General features: G+C 41.3%; 1 long non-coding RNA gene across 1 annotated transcript; it reads right to left on the reverse strand.

The window, feature by feature from the left end:
* Positions 1–2,785: 2,785 nt before the first annotated feature.
* Positions 2,786–5,924, reverse strand: LOC108706439. The gene is made up of 2 exons (XR_001934089.2): positions 5,642–5,924; positions 2,786–3,406 (listed from the first exon to the last, which is right to left on the reverse strand). It is a non-coding gene; the product is annotated as an uncharacterized LOC108706439 (long non-coding RNA).
* Positions 5,925–6,689: the final 765 nt, after the last annotated feature.

Below are 6,689 nucleotides of genomic sequence, written 5' to 3' on the forward strand. Positions count from 1 at the left end.
GGAAGTGGCAACAAATGCAAATAATGGGCACAAATCCCTTATAAGTATATAGTGACATTTCCAACGTATCCTGTATTTCTGGGAGATGCTTCAGTCCAAATTGATTTCAATTGCATTAATATTAATTGCATTGTCACTTGTGTTACTGGTTTATTGTAGCATAACAGCCATGACCTGTGTGTAGTAAAACTTCCATGTCCCAAGTCTTGTGCTTTTGCACCCGTTAACCATTTTTGTGTCCAAGGTCATTAACATTAGAGTGTCGCATCTCTCAGATGTTGCAGGATCTGCCGACAGAAGCCTGGAAAACATAGAGGCCCATGGTTTCAGGGGATATTTGCTTATGTTTGTGAGAGACACTGCCTATATTGGGAAGTGATTTGAGACATTTCATGGCAGCAGTTACTCACTTGCTCTTAGACAATTCGCAGAAGGGAATTGTTTCCAAATCCTTGTGATTCTGCCTCTTTAAATCCCAATCTGGATCTGGTTCTACTATTATTAATGATATCAAGTTTTGGGAAGGCTGTCCCAAGTTGAACAATCCTTTTAATCTACTTTTTTAACCCTGGAAAGCCAAGCTGCAAAGCATTGGAACCCTGCAAGCTCCTATATAGTAGCACTAATCTAGTGGCTGGATTTGATTTCTCCTGGGACTTCTTATGGCTGCCATAGCAGGTCCAGCATGGTTGATGCAAAGTCTCTGTGCTGTTGTGGTGGGATGATTCCAGCTTGGTGCTACGTTGGGTATGAGTTCCAATACAATCTGAGATAAAAGTAAACATATTTTATTTTCAGCTTGGCTCACTGCTCTAATAAAAAGGGGAAGCTGAATGTAATTAGATATTTAAGAGCTGAACCCCACATATACCAGGTACAGATACATTTTCAGAGGGGGTCCAATACTATTTAAAAGCTTTGTATACATTTCATTGCATTGCATTTCTCCACCTTAATTCTTAGGATTTCTCCTTTTGTTTTCCTTGTACCTTCTTTCACAGTGGCCAAGTGATTGTCACCAGATTTACTTTGTATGGAGATTTTGTGTGTTGCGCTCTGCTCCACGGCAGCACTAGAATTACTCTGTACAGGGATTCTTTATGTTGTAAATGGAGTGCACGATGTCTGAATAAAGTGGAACATGCTGAAAAGGCTTTTAACTGATGCCAAGATGTTTCCTTTCATTTGCACCTCCTCTGGGGGAGAAAGATCTCGTTGGCAGTTGTTTTCACCAGGAGATTTTCTGTACTGTGACATTTCATGTGTTTTGTCAGAATGTGGGTATGTATCCAAACAGTTAGGCATCCCAAGTAATTGTATATACCTGGGGCCAGTGCTCCTATCAGCAGAAAACTGCACTGGTGCGGGGGTTCTTCCAGTGAGCATCATGAATCGATCAGTTTCCTTCTTCTTTCCTCAAGTTCCCCGGGACAGGCGCATGCGCAGTATAACTAAATAACTGACTTCTTTGTTAAAGTTCGGCTTTTGGCACCCCCAAGTAAATACCTTTCCTTCTCCTTTAAGAATGAAATCTTTCCTCTTTGCACATGAAACAAAGAATTTAGCAAGTTTATTCTTAAATAACACAAAAAAAGGCTTTGTTACAAAATAAATTGCAGAAAAAACATTTCCTGAATAACACCATGAAGTAATTTGGCAAATAATTGAACATAAAAAATGTGTATTCCCAACATTCATCCCTTTCATCTAATAATAAGGGCTCATAAACTGTATGTTATACAGGGGTTTTTCAACAATACCCCTTAACTGTACCTTCTTTATTATGATCTTGGGAATCTCTTATGTAATGCATACGATTTTACTTTGCCAATTTAGCCCTGGTGGCTTCAGTTTTCTGCACCAACTTGAAAAGAACCATCATACTACACACGCAATTATTATTAATAATAATAATTTTAGGGATGCACCAAATCCACTATTTTGAGATTCGTCCAAATCCTAAACCGTTCATGAAGGATTTGGCCAAACCAAAGAGTTTAAAAAAGGTTATTACAGTTTTGCTAATGAAGGTGGATTGCCTTTAAGGGCTGACATACGCTCAGATTTGGGGAGATTCCGTCGCCCAGTGATAAGTCGCCCCTTCTTCGGAGCGACTAATCTCCCTGAACTGCCTCCTGCCAGCTAGAATAGAAATCGGAGGGACTTGGAGCGCTTCGTATTCCAAAGTCATCCAAAGTTTCCTCGTGAGGCAACTTCGGGCGACTTTAGAAAATGAAGCACAACGATTGCCATCCCGCCGGCGATTTACATTCTAGCCGACGGGAGGCAGTTCGGGGATATTAGTTGCCCCAATGAAGAGGAGATTTGTCGCTGGGTGACTAATCTCCCCGAATCTGTGCATGTGTCTCTGCCCTTAAACTGTGAGTTTAACCTCCTTATCTAAATTGTTACAATCACTTATTTGCTTATCTCAAAATTTTTACAAAGTATCTTATTTACACCTGTTTTCTGGGCTCTCTGCAAAAGCCAATTAAGTTAGAAACTTTGTTTCTTTTTCTGGCAGTTCAGTGCAGAGAAAGTAGGGACTTTCCAGTACAAACACGGGACTGCGGGTTGGGCTGTCAAAAGCGGGACTGTCCCGCGGAAAACGGGACAGTTGAGAGGTATGGTTGAGTATCTTGTATGTAATCCTAGCATCCTCAATTGCTACCATTACAGGTCCCTATTCTTCATTTTAGGTTGGCCGAGGCCCTAAGTGCTGCTTCTGCCTGGGGGAGCACAGGAAGTAAAGCACAGGAAGTACACACACACACACACCCACACCTAAAAAACAAAATGTACATTTAATACAGAGAGAATCCACGTGTATACCTCTGATGTCCCAGTGCGTATTATATCAGTGCACAGGAGAATGTCCCTGAGGAAGGAACGGCTTTATTCGTTTATTGTAGAGCCACAATAAACCTGTTATTTTCTACAACAATAAAACACATTGGGCCTCGCTTCATATGACACAGGCCTGAGTGCTGCACTACATTCATCTGGTCATCTCCATAAACTGTATCAGACTGAAAACTTGAATCGTAACAGATCAACAATAATGGAATGAAATACAGTATGTTATTGTAAAGCAAAAATACAAACGCAAGGATTTAGAACTTAAATAAATGCAGAAATGATGCTTTGAGGTACAGCATGTCCAAGGAAAAAGTGGAGGATTATGGAAGAGATATTAGCAGCAAGTTGAATGGCAGTTCAAGCCATGTTATTCCAGGTGACAGGATACAGTATATGCCCTGTATCTGTATGAAGGGTATCCTGATGCCAGTGCTCTAGTCCAAGTCTAGGTGCCACTGTTATTATCTCCGCCTGATGGGTTTGTACACACACACAGCCAGCAGGATCATTGCAATAAACAGGATGGAGAGGATGCTGCCCAGCAGAACTGTAAGACACAAACATATGCAGTTAGTACTTGGCTCCACAGTTATCCACTCATTCCAAAGAATATATATATATTTTGACTGAACACTCTGCTTTTTGAATGCTGCTGCATTGGACTGCAGACGCTGTGTTGCTATATTTTGCATTTGCCAAAAGATACAGGGAAAGAGTCTGGGAGTTTGGTTGAAGCAGTCCAGGAGGGGGCACAGGGATTCTACAGGGAGGATACTAGTCATATAGGGCTAGCATTTCCTTACCTTTGCTCATACATCATTTTTTTGTTTAATTGTGCTGGAGGTTAATAACATACTGCATCCAAGCAGTGGTTTCCTAATAAAGGGCAGGCATGTAAATACTAGCTGCTGATTGGCTCCACTGGGTCACCGACCTTAATACCTGCTGCACCATCCTCCAATGATTTTTTATCATAGTACAGAGGGGTGAGGGTGACATTCACATCCACATGTGTCACTATAGAGGTCCTGCAGGATGCTTCTACTCACCCTGGGGTCACATACAAGGGAATATTCCTCCTTAGCCCGGCCAATATTACTAACAGGTTATATCTGTAGCTGGGGTTTGTGGTCCCTAAAGATATGCAGGACATTGCTTTTCCGCACTTATACTATATGACTCCCACTTTTCCTACAAGAACCCTCGTCTTCTCTTCCTAGCTGCCAACCATGTAACCCTGGCTAAGGAGGAGGGTGATCATTTTGCTTGGGAAGGTTAATCAATGTTACACCTTTCACTGCTTGTTTCATACTCAAATCACAAAAAAAAAAAAAAATAGAATAAGCAAGGATCATTTATGGACAGTGGGTATATTTGCACCTGGGCAGTAACCCATAGCAACCGATCTGTGATTAGCAATTAGCCTGCTTTAGTTTCAACAATGAATGCAAAACTTTGGTTGCCATGGGTTACTGCCCAGGTGCTAATGTGCCCTCTGTTTATTAATTAGCCAGGGTCCCCTTGATGCATCATTACGCATCCCAGAATACAGAATAAATGTAGTGCCAATGCCATGCATAATTAATTTTATGTAAATTTTGTATATCCAAATAGTACAATAATATCAGCGGAACATAATTCTTTATGTTGAACAGTAATGAAATCTTAGAGATGTTGTACAGGTATGGGACCTGTTATCCAGAATGCTCGGGACCTGGGGTTTTCCGGATAACAGATCTTACTGTAAAAATGGTTTTGCTTCCAATAAGGATTAATTATATCTTACGTTTGGATCCAGTAGAAGGTACTGTTTTGTTAATGCAGAGAAAAAGGGAATCATTAAAAAAAATTGGATTATTTTGATAAAATGAAGTCTATGGGAGTCGGCCATTCCGTATTTCATAGCTTTCTGGATAACGAGTTTCCGTATAACAGATCCATACATATAGTATAATAAATCTTGCTTCTTGTAGAGTAGTGCTATAGCCAAGTTTAGAGGTTCTACAAGAACCCCAGTCCTAACTACACAGAATCAGATATAAACTACATTAAATCAGATATAAACACACAAACACAGATTAAGACACAGGCACACAAATTCTGATATACTTAGGCATACTCAGGCTTATTTAGGCAGGAGCATACACACAGATGCAGTCATACTAGGGCAGGCAGTGCAAATTTACACAAATATTTGGCAGGCACACATATACACAACATACAGGCATCACACAGCAAACACACACACATCCACACACCCTGAGTCTCAGACAAGCCCCACACTGATTCAGAAGAGATATGTGGTTGTGCAACCAGAAATACACCACGATCTCTCACATACCCACACCTGATGGCCCTCTGCTCCTTCCTTAGAAGCTAAGGGTTGTTATAGACAGACAGAAACCAATAGACCAGGCTAAATCATTTGGGCAATGGAACATAAGCACATTCAGTATATACTGTATATGTTACTTTGAAACATCACTGAATATGTTATGAAAGGCAACTAAAGTGTTTTGGCTTATGAATAATAACTTTTAGACCTAGTGATTGCATAGCAAACCCCCCCACACTCACACACCCTACCCACTGAGGGACAGCTCCTTAACTCTTGTTAACTCATTTAGCCTAATTGTTTGTTTTAAGGTAGATACCCTACATTCAGTGTTGGGCTAAGCCTCCCCAAGCCTACATTATAATCTGCCCATAGCCAGTGCTTACTCCCTTCCCCCATACAATGTGCCCAGGTTACCCTCACTCACAATACCCAAAGCCCCCTCACCCATATTCTGTTTCAGTAGCACAGTGTAAGCTCTGCTGCTCTCATCTGAGGATGTACTGTCAGTCTGAGCCTGTCCCCTCCATACACACAGGGACAGTGGGATCAGCAGGGGTGTCACCATCATCCTAGGGACCAGCATCACCCTTCATTCGGGACTCTCAGGAGGAACAAGCCGATGATGAAAGACAGGAGCCTGGTGAGCACAGAGAGGAGGTGAGACTTCCGATAGGATGACAGATTCTGTGCATCTATTGGTTAAACCCCTTTCACTGTGAGGGACAAAATCTTATTGATTGGCTGTATGATTGTGCTGGATTATGCCGGCTGTATCCCTGCCTTCCATGTATTCACTCACTGACTCATTACTGCCTTTTATTCTGTGTCACTGATACCCTGCTGCTTCTGCTGCACATAAAGACTCCTTTGTGACAGCTCCCTCACAAGAACACACAGCCCCAGCCTTTTACTATACAATGAAAACCATGAGAAACATAGACATTTTAAATAAAAGCTTACCGCTTTCTATAATGGGTCTGGGTGCTCATGCCCCAAACCCTCAGCAGAGGGGAACTACACACAGAAACCTTGAATGCTGGGCAGGCACCATTCCGGAACACAAAAAAATCAATTAATTAGTAGTAAGACTTTTATTTTTTATACATGATGTAAATAAAGACTTTTGTACTATTTCACAAAAAAAATTTTTTTGGACTCCTGGATTCTACTAATTGATTGATTTTTTGGTGTTCCGGAATGGTGCCTGCCTGTCATTCAAGGTTTCTGTGCCCAGCCTTTTATTGTCCGTCTCATCATGGGACATTCTCATTTGGAAATTGGCAGGTATAGAGTTAAGAAGGGGGGAAACATTTAGAGTTTACACGTGAGCAGATTATAATGAAGGTTTGGGTCCAACCCAGCAGGGTCCAACACTGTGTGTGTGTTGTAGCAGGGGTTTGTGTGTGGGGGTTTGCTATACAATTGTCAGGTCTAAAAGTTATTATTCATAAGCCAAAGCAGTTTAGTTGCCTTTTCATAAAATATTCAGTGA

The sequence above is a fragment of the Xenopus laevis genome, chromosome 1S, assembly GCF_017654675.1.
Source record: "Xenopus laevis strain J_2021 chromosome 1S, Xenopus_laevis_v10.1, whole genome shotgun sequence".
NCBI lineage: Eukaryota > Metazoa > Chordata > Amphibia > Anura > Pipidae > Xenopus > Xenopus laevis.